The 17,730-nt window shown below is 37.3% G+C and overlaps 1 pseudogene; it reads right to left on the bottom strand.

The window, feature by feature from the left end:
- Positions 1-15,155: 15,155 nt before the first annotated feature.
- Positions 15,156-15,885, bottom strand: LOC150002813 (non-histone chromosomal protein HMG-14 pseudogene; annotated as a pseudogene).
- Between the last annotated feature and the right edge of the window lie 1,845 nt (positions 15,886-17,730).

Here is a 17,730-nt window from a genome sequence, read left to right as displayed (position 1 = left end):
TACTGTTGTTTCCATGTAAATTTTTCTTTATTTCAATTAGTGTATCCTTCATTTTCTACTGGATCTTTCTTATGCTGTTGAGGTTCTCACTAAGTTCCTTGAGCATCCTCTTAACCAGTGTTTTGAACTCTGCATCTGATAGATTGCTTACCTCAATTTCATTTAGCTCTTTATCTGGAGTTTTGATATATTCTTTCATTTGGGCCATGTTTCTTTGCCACTCATTTTGGCAGCATCCTGTCTTTGTTTCTATATATGAGGTAGAGCTGCTTTGACTCTGTGTCTTGGTTGTGTGGCCTAACATAGTAGGTTTCCTGAAGGGTCCAGTAGCACAGCCTCCCTATGACCTAAGCTGAGTATTTGAGTTTTGCCCTTCATGTGAGTTGGGTGCTGCCTCCTCTCATAGCTGAGCCTTGGTTGCCATTGGCAGATCAATGGAAGGGATGTATTCAGGCCAGTCAACTCCAAGGATTGGCTGTGACCACTTAGCACCAGCCTCCACCCTCTGTGGAGGATCAGCTTTACAGGGGCAGGGTGGTAGTGCACCAACGTGGTCTGTAGCTGTTCACTAGGTGCGCTGGACTGGGGTTTCCTGGGTGGTGCAGACAAGGCCAGAATCCACCTGTGTTTTGCCTGAGGCTACCCTGCCTGATCTATAAAGCAATGTGAGATGGCTGCTACTTCTGCTGGGCTTGGAGATTTCCAGGCAAATTCAGGCTGTGAATCTAGGCTGGCTGCTGTTAGTGCCAGGCCTGGGGCTCACTGAGGCCAGCTGTTCCTTGTTTGATATGATTTAGGAAGTCTGGAAGCATGAGTCAAGACCAGCGATTCATATGAAAAAGAGACTTGGGTGGGCCTGTAAGCTTGGGGCAGAGTCTCTGGGGATCTCCAAGGCATGCCAAATAGTGTTAGCCCGGTTGACAGAGTCTCAGATATGGCACCAGCTTGCTGGTTCTATGGTGGGGGGTGTTTAGAAAAGGGACATTAGCCTCTGCTCACCTTGATGCCAGGCACTTTGGTTCCTCCCTTTATGTCAAGGGTGCCTTTCAAACTCTTACCCTGGTTCTGGAGCTCAGAGAGAGTGAGTCTGAGTAGGTGAATCCATCTGCGGGTTCATTTACAGGAGCTCTTGGGACTCCAGCAGTTTATTCCACTGACTCAATCCCCAGTGGTTTTTGCAGCCCAAAGTTGTGGAGACTTACCTCCTGGCACTGGAACCATGGGCTGTGGAGTTTGGTGTGGGTCTGGGACTCCTTGCTCCTGAGATATCCCTCCTGAATTTTTATTCACCACTTATGGGTGAGGGACCAGCCCATTCTGTGTCTGCACCCCTCTTACCAATCTGGATGTATGTGGTTTCTTTAATTCCATAGTTGTCAGACTTCCATTCAACTTGATTTCTGATGGCTCTGAGTAATGATACTCTCTATTTTAGTTGTAGTTTTGATGTGGTTGTGCAAAGAGTTGAGTCACATCTGCCTACGCTACTATCTTGACTGGAAATAATTTCCTAGTGTTTAAATATCATCAAAAGTTGCCATCAGAATCATGCAACATTAATTTATAATGCTATATTGAAATAGTGCAGTGACTGTGTAAAGAACCCCCACCACCACCTGTGTGAAATTTATAAAATTATAAAGTCAGGAGAAACAACAGTTAAATATTATTTTTTAGCATGGTCTATTTATATTTAGATTTTGTTATAATACATCCGCTAAAATTTTTCAAGTTTTATTAGTCTGTCTCGAGTCTACTGCTGCATCTATCTTATCTTGGCTCAGATCTATAGGTAAAAAACAAGGAAAGTTTGTTTTGTTTTCTTCTTTTGGTAGGCAGCAAAATATTCACCATCTAATGTAAATATAATGAAAGTTAAAAATCAGTTACATATTTGTTCAGTATGGCCATAAACCTGTTATAAAATGTTTGATGATTCAAATGTCTCAATAGTCTTCACAGTCAAAAAAAATATGCAGTTATACATGTATTTTTTTTTTTTTTTGGCTTTTCAATTTGATGTTGGTTTTCCTCCATTTCTGATTCAATTTTCTCTAGTGCTTTCTAGATGTTTTTTTTGTAAGGAATTGCTTTAAGTATAGCTTCGTGGAAATAAAAAATCTTTTAAATTACATTTACATTCCAGTTGAAAAAAGTAATACATTTCAATTCCTTTGCAAAATACAAAATTTAAGAAGAAAATTATAATTACATTCCTTCCACTAGCTAGATATTATCTTTGCAGTATTTTACCCTTTAGTCTTTCTTATTCATAAGTAAAATATAAACCTATATAATATACTTTTTATCCATAGAACATATATAAATATTTATGAATATTACATATCAGAGTTGAGTTTATATTGGCATATATACATTTTTAATCTTCTTTTTCATTCACTAAATGTCATATTACTGTGATGGATTAAGATAAAATGGTCACATATTTTTGCTATTACTCTTCTTGCTGAGAGATGCAAATTTTTTTTTCCTTCCCTTGAACTGGGGACTTCCTGGAAACTTGTTTTGACCAATGAAATGCAGCAGAAATGATGATGTCTAATATCTGACGCTAGGCCTTAAGACATCCGTAGATTCCACTTTTGCTGCTTGAAACATTTATTTGTGGATTCTAGTCCTAGTTCTTTGAGGAAGTCAGAGGCACCCTATGATGTAGCTCATCTGGAGAACCAAGGGCTAGGAATGTAAGGATGACCCCTTTGGCCCTCCCAGCTATCCCCAGATTCCAGCCAAATTTGACTCATAAATTGTGAGAAATATAAACACTATTTTAGGTATTCATTTTCAGGGTGGTCTGTTTTATATTATCCTAATTAAGTGATTATAAATATTTGCATGTCCTTAAAAACTTTATAGCCCTGGCCAGTGTGGTTCAGTTGGTTGGAGCATCATCCCATACACTAAAAGGTCACAGGTTTGATTCCCCATCAGGGCACATACCTAGGTTGTAGGTTGATCCCCAGTCGAGGCAACATATTGATCTCTCTCTCTCTCTCTCTCTCTCTCTCTCTCACCAATAAATGTATACTCAGGCTAGGATTATAAAAAACTTTCTAACATAATTGTGATAGTCTTATGATTTTACGTTATATATATGCACTGTAGTTCACCACTTTCCTTTTGCTAGGTATTTAAAGAATTCTTATTCTGCTCTATCATAAATAATGCTATGAAATATTTTCATGCATAAATCTGAGGAAGCAATTAGGATTAATTCCTTTAGCTGGATTTCTGGAAAAGAAATATTGCTTCAAATAATATTGATCATTATAAGACCATCAACCTAAATTTCTAAGTTGCTTTCCCATAAACTTTGGACAAACTGGCATAGGTTCAAAGAGATTGCTATACCTTATCAGCACCGAAAACAAGCATTTAAAAAACAAAACAATGAAAATAAAGCAATAAAATTGAAATATTTTGCTAATTTGATAAGCAAAAATGATATTTTGTTTTAAGTTGCAATTCTTTTTTAATGAGGTTAAACTATTTAAATATTTAATAGCTCCTTTCAGGTTAATCATTACTGAATTGTATATTAAAATGATTAACTGTTAAAATAGTAGTATTAGTATTTTGCTCACAAATTTGTAAGAGCTCTTTGTTTTTAAAGATACTAATTTTTATGTAGCTGGCAAATATTTGAAAATCATTTTGCTTACATTTTAATTTTTTTTATTGTGCTTTGGATTTAATTAACTTTAAAACTTTGTTTACTCACATTTATCCACTTGCTTTTATTTGACTCCCTTTGTCTTCAAAATTATTTATTTATTCATTTTCAAATATATTTTATTGACTATGCTATTAGAGTTGTCTCAATTTTATTCCTTTGCCCCCCTATTCCTGTACCCCCTTCCCTCCTGGAACTTACCCCCCACCTTAGTACATGTCAATGGTCATGCATATAAGTTCTTTGGCCTCACTCTTTCCTATATTATTCTTAACATCACACTGTCTACTTTGTTCCTACCAATTATGCTTTTTGATCTCTGCAACATTTCCTCATTTCTCCCCCTTATCCCTCCCAGCTGATAATCCTCCAAATGATCCCCATATCTATGATTCTGTTCCTATTCTGGTTTGCTAAGTTTAATTTTGTTTTTACTTTTTAGATTCTGTTGTTGATAGTTGTTTGTTGTCATTTTAATGTTCATGGTTTTGATCTTCTTTTTCTTAAATAAGTCCTTTTAACACTTCATATAATAATGGCTTAATGTTGATGAATTCCTTTAGCTTTACCTTGTCTGGGAAGCACTTTATCTGCCCTTCCATTCTAAATGAATACTTATTGCCAGCTCCTTCTAGCCTGCAAAGTTTCTTTTGAGAAATCAGCTGATGGTCTTATGAGAACTTCTTGTAGGTAACTCTCTTCTTTTCTCTTGCTGCTTTTAAGATTCTCTCTTTATCTTTCACCTTTGGCATTTTAATTATGATGTGTCTTGGAGTGGTCCTCTTTGGGTCTAAGTTGTTTGGGACCCTCTGTGCTTCCGGGACCTGTATTTCTACTTCCATTGCCTAACTTGGGAAGTTTTCTTTCATTATTTTTTCATATAAATTTTCAATTTCTTGCTCTTCTTCTTATCCTTCTGGCACACCTATGATTTGAATGTTGGTATGGTTAAAATTGTCCCAGAGGTCCTTAATCCACTTCTTGTTCTTTTTCAATTCTTGTTTCTTCATTCTGTACTGATTGACTACTTATTTCTTCATTGTATTCCAAATTGTAGATTTGAATCCTGGCTTCCTTCTCACACTGTTTGTTTCTGTTAAATTGTTCTTTATTCCACTTTGCATAACCTTCACTTCTTCCTTTATTTTGTGGCTGTGCTCAATAATTTCTCTGAGCATCCCAATCACCAGTGTTTTGAACTCTGCATTTGATAGGTTGGTTATCTTCATTTTGTTTAGTTCCTTTTCTGGGGTTTTGTTCTGTTCTTTCATTTGGGACATATTTCTTTGCCTCCTCAATTTGACAGCTTCTCTGTGTTTCTTTCTATGCATTAGATAGAGCTGCTTTTGTTACATGTCTTGGTAGTGTGGCCTAATGTGGTAGGTGTCCTGTAGAGTCCAGTGGCACAGCCTCATCTATCACCCAAGATGAGCACTCAAAGTGTACCATTTCTGGGGGCTGAGTACACCCTCCTCTTGTAGTTGAGCCTTGGTTGCTGTTGTCAGAATGTGAGGGATTTACCCAGTTCAGTCAGCTGCAAAGACTGGCTGTGATCACTGACCACCAATCTTCACCCTCTGTGGAGGATCAGCTGTGCAGGGGAAATGTGGTGGTATTCTGACATGGTCTGTAGATTTCCACTGGGTGCATTGGCCCCGGGGTATGCCAGGTGGTGCGGGCCAAGGTCAATCCCCGCCTGTGTTTTTCCAGGAGAGCCCTGCCTGAGTTATAAAGCAATCTGAGATGGCTGCTGCTAGTGCCAGGCCTAGGGCCCACTGAGACCAGCTGTTGCTCGTTTTATAGGATTTAGGAAGTTTTGAAGCATGAATGAAGACCAGCCATTCATATGGAAAAGAAGCATGGGTGGATTCATAAGTTGGGTGGTGTGGAGTCTCTGGGGATCTCTAAGGTGTGCCAAATAGTGTTACCCAGGTTGTTGGAGTCTCAGATATGGTACCATCTTGCTGGCTCTTTGCAGGGAGGGTTTAGTAAGGGGACAATGGCCTCCACTCACCTTGATGCCAGACACTTCAGTTTCTCTCTTTATGCCACTGGTGCCTTTCAAGCTGCTACCCAAGTGCTGGAGCTCAGAGGGAGTGAATGTGAGTAGGTGAGTCCCTGTGTGGGTTCATTAAGAGGACCTGTTTGAGGCTCTAGCAGTTTATTCCACCAACTCAATCCCCACTGGTTTTTGCAGCCGGAAGTTGTGGGAACTTATCTTCCTGGCACTCGAACTGTGGACTGGGGGGTTTGATGTGGGTCTGGGACTCTTTGTTCCTGAGATACCCCTTCCCCACTTTTTTATCCTCTATATGTGAGTAAGAGACCAGCCCTTTCTGTGTTTGAGCCCCTCCTCCCCTTCTCAAATGATATAGTTTCTTTAATTCCATAGTTGTCAGACTTTCATTCAACTTGATTTATGGTGGTTCTGGCTAATGATTGTTCTATATTTTAGTTGTAATTTGTATGTGGTTGTGGGAAAAGGAGAACCATGTCTTCCGTTGCCACCATCTTGACTGGATCCCTTTGACTGGTGTCTTTAAGTTTAAATGTTCTTTCTAGCAAAGCATTTTAATTTTTATAAATAAATGATTTACATTAAAAGTGGTGGGATAGTAAAACCTTTATTTCTCTCTCTCTCTTTTTTTTTGTGTGTGTTTTGATTTCCTCCAGAAAATTATATCATTTGTGTTTCATTGGATAATTTAAAGTTTTCTTTGTGATTCATTTTTGTAAATATTTGATTTATGGGAGATTTTCCATTTCTGGGGTTACAAAGTTCAGCATATATTAACGTAACCTTGTTATATAGTTCAATTCTTTTCTGCCCTTATTTTTCTTTATTCAATTGATTTGTCACAGATTGATAGTGGTGTGCTAAAATATCTCATGATTGCATAACTGTCATTTCTGCTTTCATTTATAATAGCTTTTACTTTATATATTTTGATGTCATGTTACTAGTGGAAATGACTTGTGACTTTTCCTCATTCATTCATTTTAGCAATAGCTGGAAATAAACATGTAAATAAGATGTGGTCACTCCTCTTGAAGAAGTAGTAGGGTAAATACACCCAGAGACATGACGACAATACAGTCAGGGTTGCAAAAGTGGTAAGGGTTTTTGGAGAAATCTAATCCAGATTGGATAGAGGGAGAATAGCAGGGCATCATTTAGTCAAACAAAGTGATTCTTTGCCTTGTTTAATGATTTAATTTTCAATTCTACTTCATCTCACGATTGTGCCACTCCTACTTTTTCATTCCTTTATATGCTGCTATAATTGGATTTTCTTTTAAACTCCACCTGAAAATATGAATTTTAGTAAATAATATACTGAATTAATTTAACCAGTGTGTATTAAGCTCCTACTATGTGCCAGGTACTGGGCTAAGTCTGGGGATAAAGTGGTAAAGAAAATCAATGCTTAAGGAGCTTGTAGTTCACCATAGGATGGTAAATAACCTGACAAAACAGTAATGGAGCCCATAGGATGGGTTCTCTGTCTAGATAGTCTTGGGCTCTAAAAGATAAGTAAGAGGTATCTCTTAGGAGAGGGAGACAGAGGTGGGTGTTTCAGACAGAAAATTACATGTCCAAAGAGCAATAGCTGAGAGAGAACACAATCCATTCTAGGAAATGTAAGTATTTGAGTATGGGTGAATCATTCAAACTGTGGAATGATGGCAGTGGTGGGAGTTTTGAGAGAGGGAACTAGAGAGACAGATAGGGGCAAATCATGGTGGATCCTATGAGGAAATTTAACTTCACTCAGGTAACTATCAAGAGCCATTTTAATTTGTTGAGTGAGATTACTGGATCTGCTTTTAAGTGATCTCTTTGTTGATAGCATGAGAAATGGTAGGATCTGGATTAGTTTGGAAGCAGAGGGCCCAATTAAAGGTTGTTGTAGCATTTTGGTAGGAGAGAATAATGGAGTGGTGTTTAAGATGAAAAAATTGGACTTATTCATAATATACCAGTAAAGTACTATCATTAGGACTTCATGATTGGTTGGATATAAGAGATTAAAAAGACTGCATCAAAGCTAATACCAACTTTCTCTTCATCACCAAATTCTTACCCTCCAAGTTAGGGAAACTGGATGGATGGTGGTGCCATACACTGACATGAGAAATACTGAAGGTAGAACTGATTTTGGAATTTTCAGAGAGAAGGATATCTAAATGGAATTGTCTAAGAGGTAATTAGCTATAGGGCCTGGAACACAGGCTATAGCCCTGAGAAGGGACCACAGGGCTGCCAGTCAGTAACACAGACATTGGAACTAAACTGGAGGAACAGGCAATCACCCAGGGAGAGAGAGAGAAGAGAAAGGGGAAAGGAATTCAAAACCACTAGTGTTTTTGTTCTTTATCTTTTTACTTTATTGAAAAATTTATTTCTTATTTTATCTTTTTTATGTAGGTATTGAATTTAAGCTATTTTGGTTGCAAGGAATAGCAAACAATCCAAGTTATATCAAATACAAGGAAGGTCACCCTGGAATGAGGAAAAAAAAAAGGATTCTTAGCAGTATAGTCAACCTTTTAGGCAAAGAAGATACCATAATACAATAGGGTCAGATACAGATTGGACTTGGGTTCTGGGGGTTCTACAGATGCTAGCGGTAGGCAAGTCTAGGATGATCACCTGGACACTAACATTAATGGGCCTAGCTATTGTTATGGTCTTTGCATTTCTTTGTTTGTTTTCTTCTTTTCTTTCTGTTAATTGGCTTCCTCACTCTATTTTGTATCTTCTACTTAACACCTCTAATAGTTACTACTTTCTGTTACTGCATAACTCAACATTTTGTATCTTCTACTTAACACCTCTAATAGTTACTACTTTCTGTTACTGCATAACTCAACTTAGTTTTAATTCTTATTTGTTAAAAGGCCCTTTCAATGTAGCTTTTCCATTTTAGTTAATGCTTCTAGTAGCTTGAGTATTTATGTAATTTCAAATTGCAATTCTAGAGGTCAAGAATCAGATCAATTCAGATTGTCCTCATTAAAATTAACAGAGTTTTTGTCACTAGGATATCTCACAGCACACCAGACATACTCATGCATTCACGGTCTATTATGTACTGGCTCTGTTTCCAATAACTTATAAAGTCAGTTACTGGATGCTTGGTCTTGTGTTCATGACTCCTCAAGGGACATAAGAAAGAAAACATCAAGGTATGTGGAATCTCAACATTTCACTGAAAACTTTTGGAGGTTAGTGATATTATGGAAGTAGGTTATACCTAAACTTAAGCTTAAAGAAACTTGTGGAAAATTGTACTTTATTCTAGTTTTGGCTGTCATATCTTATTTCATGTCTTCCTGATTATCCCCTCTGACATCCCCATAACAGCTCATATTCCATAACAAACAGTTACAGCCATTGTCAAGGAAATAGTATGGGATAATCCTGATACTTGCTTTTTCAGGTTTTATATTTATTGGGTTAGCCAAAAAGTTTGTTTTGTTAATTCCGTCATAACATAAGCATTATTTCACCAATTTAGGAAGTTAAATTATTATATATTTTCCATGATCTACCATAACACATTACTTCTTTATGATATATTAAAAAGTTAAAGTTACTAAAATTTTATATATCAAGCATTGTCAAACTAAATAATAGTCAAGGGGGTCTCAAAACACTACAGAGGAAAATTGCATAACTAGTAAAGAACGTTATAAAACACTGAGCTGGAAAAATAAAATAGGTCATTAGAGAAGTTGAAGAAGATACTAAATAAGAAAAATATATCCTCTATTTATGGATTCGAAGATAATATTGTTAAGATATCAATATTGCTTAAGGTGATCTACAGATTCAAGGTAATCCCTATCTAAATCCTAATTATTTTCTTTGTAGAAATAGGGAAATTTATTATAAAATTTACATGGAATTTCAAGGGACTTTGAATAGCTAAAACAATTTTTTCTTTTTAAAATATATTTTAGTTATTATGCTATTACAGTTGTCATGATTTTTCCCTCATTGTCCCCCCTCCACCCAGCAACCACACTCTCTCAGGCAATCCCACCACCATTGTTCATGTCTCTGGGTCATGAGTATAATAAGTTCTTTGGCTACTCCAGTTCCTGTACTGTACTTTACATTCCCATGGCTATTCTGTAACTACGTATTTGTACTTCTTAATCCCCTCACCTCTTCACCCATTCCCCTATAACCCCCTCCCATCTGGCAACCATCAAAACACTCTCTGTATCCATGATTCTGTCTCTGTTCTACTTATTGCTTAGTTTGCTTTTTAGATTCAATTCTTGATAGATTTGTATTTTTTACCATTTTATTGTTCATAGTTTTTATCTTTTTCTTAAATAAGTCCCTTTAACATTTCACATAATAATGGTTTGGTGATGATGAATTTCTTTATTTTTTCTTGTCTGGGGAGCTCTTTATCTGTCTTTCAATTCTAAATGGTTTAACAGGATGGCATCTTTGTTGTATTCAGAGGCAACAGATTTCACAACAGGGTTAAAAGACACCATTCAATCCATAACAACTAGATGACAAAAGGGAGGAGTTAATTTTTCAATGTCCCATATTAGGGGGGAAAAAAGGCTCTTTGGAGGAAGGTGTGCAAGTCACATCACACCTGTCCTAAACCTTTTGCCCACTCTACTTAATTTGGGTTGAGGGGAATAATTTAGGTTTCCCCCGTCTCAGACCTCTGGGCCCTTTCTGTCCAAGTCTTAAGGATAGAAAAGAGAAACGAGTTTTAAAGTGAAGCCCACCGACCACCCCATTCTTCACCAACCGAGTCACTTAGTTCAACCCAACCATTGAGTCTCAGGAGGCAGCGATGCAGACAGGATTAAATGAGGGCTATACATACAGACAATAACTTAGGGAATGAGATCATATACTTATGCCTTATGAAAACAGAGCACACATGTTAATTTTCACAACATAACCTACAAACCAGTCTCTATATCTGCAAGACTGTCTTAGTGGAGAGACATCCAGTTGCAAAGCATTTGGCATTCTTCTTGCCTGTAAATTAAGCATATTTGATGATTTCACAGACCTAGTTTAAGTTTCAAATGAAAACAAATTTTAAATGAAAATCAACTTTAAAGACAGTTAGCTGCACTACTTTATAATCTGCCACTGAGCATTGTGGTTTTCCTTGAATAGCAATTTTTCTCCTTAAGATTACCCTCCTTGTTATTAAAGGGACTGCATTAAGTCCAGTTTTAATTTATTCTGTTTGTTTGCATAAACACAACAACAGCAGCAAATGATCACATATGATCTTTACGTCTCCTTTGCTGGAACTTACACAAGGAAACTTTAGGGTGACTTTCAGTTTGCCCTTCAGGGTACAGAAGCTGAGCCACATACCTGGCATTCAGCCTTGCCTGTAAAAACCTGTCTTTTCCAAGCCTTTCAGGTTTTCCATTGTGCTTTAAGGTCCCTTCTAGCCATCTTTCAGGAAAGCAACCTTCGTTCCTTCCCTGGAAAGATTGCCATGGACCATGCAACCAACCAAGGTACCAGGTCTTTTTTCTCATGGGCTGTTAAACCAAGCATGCCATGATCTGGGGACAGCCAACTGACCTGGAGTCTGCAAGATCCTTGCCCATGTGTGAAGGCCACCCTCCCCTCTCCACCCCCACTCTTATTAGGAATTTCTGGATCCAAAGGTAGGTAGAATGATGACCATGTCCAGCTTGAAGCAGCTAGAGGAACACAAGACCTTCAACCATTATCCTTTATAAGATTATAAAGGGTCTTAAGTCTGAGAGGGGGAATTGTTATTTTTTATTGTTATAAAAATTAATTAAAAAAAGAATAATATAGAAAAGGGTGAAGCCAAAGAAATTGTATGCACAACCCATGGACATGAACTAAGGGGTGTGTGTGGGATTGCTGGGGGAACGGGGGTACTGGGTGAAGGGGAACAAAGGAGGAAAAATTAGAACTATTGTAACAACATAATAAAATATACAAAAAAATTCTAAATGCTATCTTTGCTGGGTAGAGAAAGCTTGGCTGTAGGTCCCTACTTTTTTTTTTTTAATAAAAAATTGTGTACTTATTCTTTTTTTAAAACAGCTTTTCAGTTACAGTTGCACCATTTTTCTCCAATTGCTCCCCCCCACCCAGCCCACCTCTTCTCCCATAGTCATTCCCCACCCCGTTGTCTATGTCCATATGTCATTTATGCATGTTCTTTGACTAGACCCTTCCCCTACTTACTCCCCTTCTCTCCCTCCCCACTTCCCCCTGATAACTTATTCTGCTCCTTGTTCAATTTTGTTCATTTGTTTGTGTTGTTAATTAGTCTCCTGCATCAGGTGATAACATATGGTATTTTTCTTTCTTTGCCTGGCTTATTTCACTCAGCATAATTCTCTCTAGTTCCATCCATGTTGTCACAAATGTCAGGAGTTCCTTCTTTCTTTCTGCTGCATATTATTCCATTGTGTAAATGTACCACAGTTTTTTGATCCACTCATATACAGGTGGGCACTTAGGCTGTTTTCAGCACTTAGCTATTGTAAATAGTGCTGCTATGAACATAAGTTCTTTTAAATTGGGGTTTCAGGATTCTTCGGGTATAATTCTAGCAGTGGAATCACTGGTTCAAAAGGCAGTTCCATTTTTAATCTTTTGAGGTAATTCCATACTGTTTTCCATAGTGGCTGCAACAGTCTGCATTCCCACCAACAGTGCAGTAGGGTTCCCATTTCTCCACATCCTCGTCAGCACTTGTTGTTTGTTGATTTGTTGATGATGGCCATTCTGACTGGTGTAAAGTGGTATCTCATTGTGGTTTTCATTTGCATTTCTCTGATGGCTAGTGATGTTGAGTATTCTTTCATGTGTCTATGGACCTTCTGTATGTCTTCTTCGGAGAAGTGTTTGTTCAGGTCCTTTGCCCATTTTTTTATTGGGCTGTCTGTCGTCTTGGTGTTGAGATGTGTAAGTTCTTTATATATTTTCGAGATCAATCCCTTGTATGAGGTATCATTGGCAAATATGTTTTCCCATATGATTGGTTCCCTTTTCTTCTTGCTGAAGTTCTCTTTTGCGAAGCACAAGCTCTTCTCACTCCTTTTATGCTCCTTCACCCTTTGTCAAATATTAGTTGACCATACAGACCTGAGTTTATTTCTGGGCTCTCTATTATGTTCCTTTGATCTTTATGTCTGTTTTTATGCCAGTACCAGGCTGTTTTGATTACAATGGCTTTGTAGTATAGTTTGATGTCAGGTATTGTGATTCCTCCTGCAGTGTTCTTTTGTCTCAAGATTGCTGTGGCTATATAAATGTTTCCATATAAATGTTTGAAGTATTTGTTCTAGGTATATGAAGTATGTCATTGGTATTTTAATAAGGATTGCGTTGAATCTGTAAGTTGCTTTGGGTAGTATGGATATTTTAATGATGTTGATTCTTCCCATCCATGAACATGGTATATGCTTCCATTTATTTGTATCTTCCTTAATTTCTTTCTTCAGTATTACATAGGTTTCCAAATACAGGTCTTTTATCTCTTTGGTTAAGTTTATTCCTAGGTATTTTATTTTTCTTGTTGCTATAGTAAATGGGTTTTTTTTTTTTTTTTTTTTTAGTTTCTATCTCTGATATTTTCTTGTTGGTGTACAGAAACGCCTTCAAATTCTGTATATTGACTTTGTACACTGCTATTTTGCCAAATTTTATTATTATGTCAATTAGTTTTTCCATGGAATCAATAGGGTTTTCTATGCATACTATCATGTCTTCTGCAAATAATGACAGTTTTACTTCCTCTTCCAATTTGGATACCTTTTATTTCATTTTCTTGTCTGATTGCTGTGGCTAAAACTTCCAACACTATGTTGAAAAGGAGTGGAGAGAGTGGACATCCTTGTCTTGTTCCTGACCTCAAGGGGAATGCTTTCAGTTTCTGTAGATTTAGATTGAGTATAATGTTGGCTTCAGGTTTCTCATATATAGTCTTAATTATTTGAAGTATGGTTCCTCTATTCCCATTTTGCTGAGTGTTTTCATCATAAATGGGTGTTGTGCTTTATCAAATTCTTTTTTAGCATTATTGATATGATCATGTGATTTTTGTCCTTCATTTTGTTTATGTGGTGTATTACATTTATTGATTTGTAAATATTAAACCATCTTTGCATCCCTGGGATGAATCCCACTTGATCGTGGTGTATGACCTTTTTAATGTGTTGCTGGGTCTGTTTGCCAGTATTTTGTTGAGAATTTTAGCATCTATGTTCATCAGAAATATTGACCCGTTGTGTCTTGACCTGGTTTGGGGATTAGGGTAATACTGGCTTCATAGAAAGATTTTGGGAGTTTTCCCTCTTCTTGGATTTTTTGGAATAGTTTTTGAAGGGTAGCGGTTACTTCCCTAAATGTTTTGTAGAATTTGCCTGTGAAGCCACTGGGTCCAGGGCTTTTGTGTGCCAGGAGTTTTTTGATTACTGTTTCAATTTCACTCTTTGTTATTGGCCTGTTCATGCTTTCTGCTTCTTCTTGATTCAGTTTTGGAAGATTATATGTTTCTAGAAATTTGTCTACTTCATCTAGGTTGTCAAGTTTCTTGCCATATAGTTTTTTTGTAGTAATTTCTTACAGTCCTTTGTACTTCTGTGATATTGGTCGTTATTTCTCCTCTTTTGTTTCTAGTTTTGTTTATTTCATTCCTCTTCCTTTTTTTTTTTCCTGATGAGCTTGGCTAAAGGCTTGTTGATTTTGTTTATCTTTTCAAAGAACCAGCGCCTACTTTTGTTGATCTTTTGAATTATTTGTTTAGTCTCTATATCATTTAATTTGGCTCTGATTCTGATGATTTCCTTCCTTTCACTCGCCCTGGGCTTTGTTTGTTGCTGTTGTTCTAGTTCTTGTAGCTCTAGGGTAGATTTTATTTGATATTCTATCCTTTTCAGGTAGACCTGTATTGCTATGAACTTTCCTTTCAGGACTGCTTTTGCTGTGTCCCATAGGTTTTGGGTTGTTGTGTGTTCATTATCATTAGTTTCTAGAAACTTCTTGAGTTCTTTTTTTTTTATAAGTGAGATTTTATTAGTTGTTTTGAGGGTAAAGTACAGACATTTAGATTTGTACACAATCATGTAGTTGTCATTCTTTTCTGACGTTATTCCAGTGATGTTCCAGCTTAAAATTTGGAGACTAATTTTCTTAATAAAGTATCAAGTACCAATATCTGCAAATGTTGACACACTTACATCAAAGTCCGACTAATTCACAATATACCACATAATCGAATTTTCAATCGTTCACAGCACATGAACAAAGTTACTAGGAAAACTGAACTACCACAACAAAGATGTTACAGAGTGCACAAAATTCTGACAGGGAGAGCCAAGATCCAGGAGTGGTTTTCGTTAGAAAACAATTCTACCAAAAACACGAGAATTTAAAATGTTCAAGACATAATAAATGCAAAACTGACTCCAAACTGCCATTTAGTATGCCTTGTATTATAGGATATAAAAACTACCCCTCATCTATGGAATGTTAAGCTGACACCCAAGACAATCAAAGCCTCCCATATTCAATATCCCACTATTTTCTGGTTGTACCAAAAAATAAACAACCAGCAAATGATTTCACCTCTTAAAAAAAAGCATTTACACTTAAAAAAATGGGATGAGGTGGAATTCCCTCCTTCTTAAAAATGTTTCTAGAGCTACTAAAAAACTTGCATTTACAAAATAGTTGATAAAAATATTCCTCTGGATTGTACAAGAAGGGAGACAGGGACCTCTGATAAGACATGATATATGATATTAATCAGACTTGGTTTCTTTTTCTCCTGCTTCATCCGAGGCTGGACTCTCCTCATTTTTAGTTTCTCCATTTTCCGCAGGTAGATCTTCTTTAGGTTCCTGGTTAGCCACTTCAGCCTGTTTTCCCTTTGCTCCCCTTTTCCCTTTTGTTTGCACTTTTTTGTCTGCAGATTTATCCTTGCCCACCGCCTTTTCCGGCTTGGCTTCCACCTTCGCAGGAGCAGGTTTCGCTGACAACCTCGCCGACCTCCTCTTGGGCTCCTCCTTCGCCGCTCCCTCGCCGGAGCTGACCTTCCTCTTGGGCATCGTGGTGGCGGGATGGGCGCGTGCCTGGTGCCTCAGGGCCGCGGCGCGCGGAGAACCTTTGCCAACCTGGACGGCCTGCCCGCTCCCGCTTCTCCCGCCGCCCAAACTGCTCTTGAGTTCTTCTTGATGTCACTGTTAACCCATTCATTATTTAATGTCATGTTATTCATTGTCCATGAGTTTGAATGTCTTTGATTTTTTTCTTTGAGGTTGATTTCTAGTTTCAAGGCATTGTGGTCTGAAATGATGTTTGATATAATTTCAATTTTCTTGAATTGTTGAGGCTTGTTTTGTGTCCTACCACGTGGTCGATCTTTGAAAATGTCCCATGTGCCTTTGAAAAGAATGTATATTTTGCTTTTTTGGGGTGAAAAGTTCTATATATATCAGTGAAGTCCATTTTGTCTAGAGTGTTGTTCAATGCCTCAATATCCTTGGTGTTTCTTTGTTTTAAAGGTCTGTCTATTGTTGATAATGGGGTGTTAAAGTCCCATATTATGAGTGTATTGCTGTTGAAATCCTCTTGTAGTCTTCTAGTATTTTCCTTATATATTTTTGTGCTCCTCTATTGAGTGCATATATGTTTAACAGGGTTATATCTTCTTGATGGAGTGTTCCCATCAGTATTATGAAATGCCCTTCTTTGTCTCTTTTTATGGCCTTTGCTGTGAAATCAGTTTTGTCTAATATGAATATTGCTACCCCAGCTTTTTTTTATGCCCGTTTTTTTTGGAATACTTTTTCCCATTTCTTCACTTTCACTCTGTGTAAATACTTTGTTTTGAGGTGTGTCTTTTGTAGACAGCCTATATGCGGGTCATGTTTTCATATCCATTCTGCTACCCTATGTCTTTTGATAGAAGCATTTAGTCCATTTACATTTAAGGTTATTAGTGCAGGTATTTATTCATTTCTCTTTGTACCTGTGTTTCTCCCCCTCTCTCTTTTTCTCCTTTTTCTTAGAGCATTCCCTTTAGCATCTCTTGCAATGCCGGCTTGGTGGAGATGTATTCTTTTAGTCTTCCTTTGTCTGTGAAACTCCTTATTTCACCTTCCATTTTGAAGGAGAACCTTGCTGGGTAGAGTAGTCTTGGTTGTGGGCCTTTGTTTTTCATTGCTTGAAATATTTTTGACCATTCCCTTCTGGCTTATAGTGTTTCTATTGGGAAATCAGTTGATAGTTTTATTTGAGCTTTCTTGTATGTTATTTGCTGTTTTTCTTTTGCTGCCTTTAGGATTCTTGCTTTGTCTTTGAATGTTGCCATTTTAAATATGTGCTTTGGAGTGGGTTTTTTGGGGTTTCTCTTCATTGGGACCCTCTGTGCTTCCTGGACTTGCATGACTTTTTCTCTCATCAAGTTTGGAATATTTTCTGTCATTACATTTTCAATCAGGTTTTCTATCCCATGCTCCTCTTCTTCACCTTCTTGTATTCCTGTGATTTGAATATCTTTTCATTTCATGTTGTCCAGCAGTTCTCCTACACCCTCTTCATTCTTTTTAAGTCTCTTTTCATTTTGTTGTATTGTCTGGAAATTTTTTTCTACATTGTCCTCTAACTCACTGATTTGACCCTCTGCATTGTTTAGCTTGCTTTTGATTGATTCTACTGTGTTCTTCAGTTCAGAAATTGTATTCTTCATTTCTCCCTGGTTCTTATTGATAGTTTCTATGTCCTTTTTTATGCTGGTGTTGTTCTCCTTAAGTTCCTTGTAGCTTCCCTTGAGTTCTTTGTAGTTTTTCTGGAGTTCTTTGTAATTCCTCTGGAATTCATTGTAGTTTCCTTTGAGTTTGTCAGGTTCATTGAGCTTCCTTATAACTATTCATCGAATTCCATGTTTGGTAGTTGGTTTATGTCTGTTCCATCTTTCTCTCTTTCTGGGGATTCCTCTTTTCCTTTCATTGGGAGTTTGTTTCTGTGTCTCCCCATG

Source organism: Furipterus horrens, unplaced genomic scaffold (genome assembly GCF_987537825.1).
Source record: "Furipterus horrens unplaced genomic scaffold, mFurHor1.1.pri manual_scaffold_8, whole genome shotgun sequence".
Lineage (NCBI taxonomy): Eukaryota > Metazoa > Chordata > Mammalia > Chiroptera > Furipteridae > Furipterus > Furipterus horrens.
This window is presented reverse-complemented; position numbering and strand designations above follow the sequence as displayed.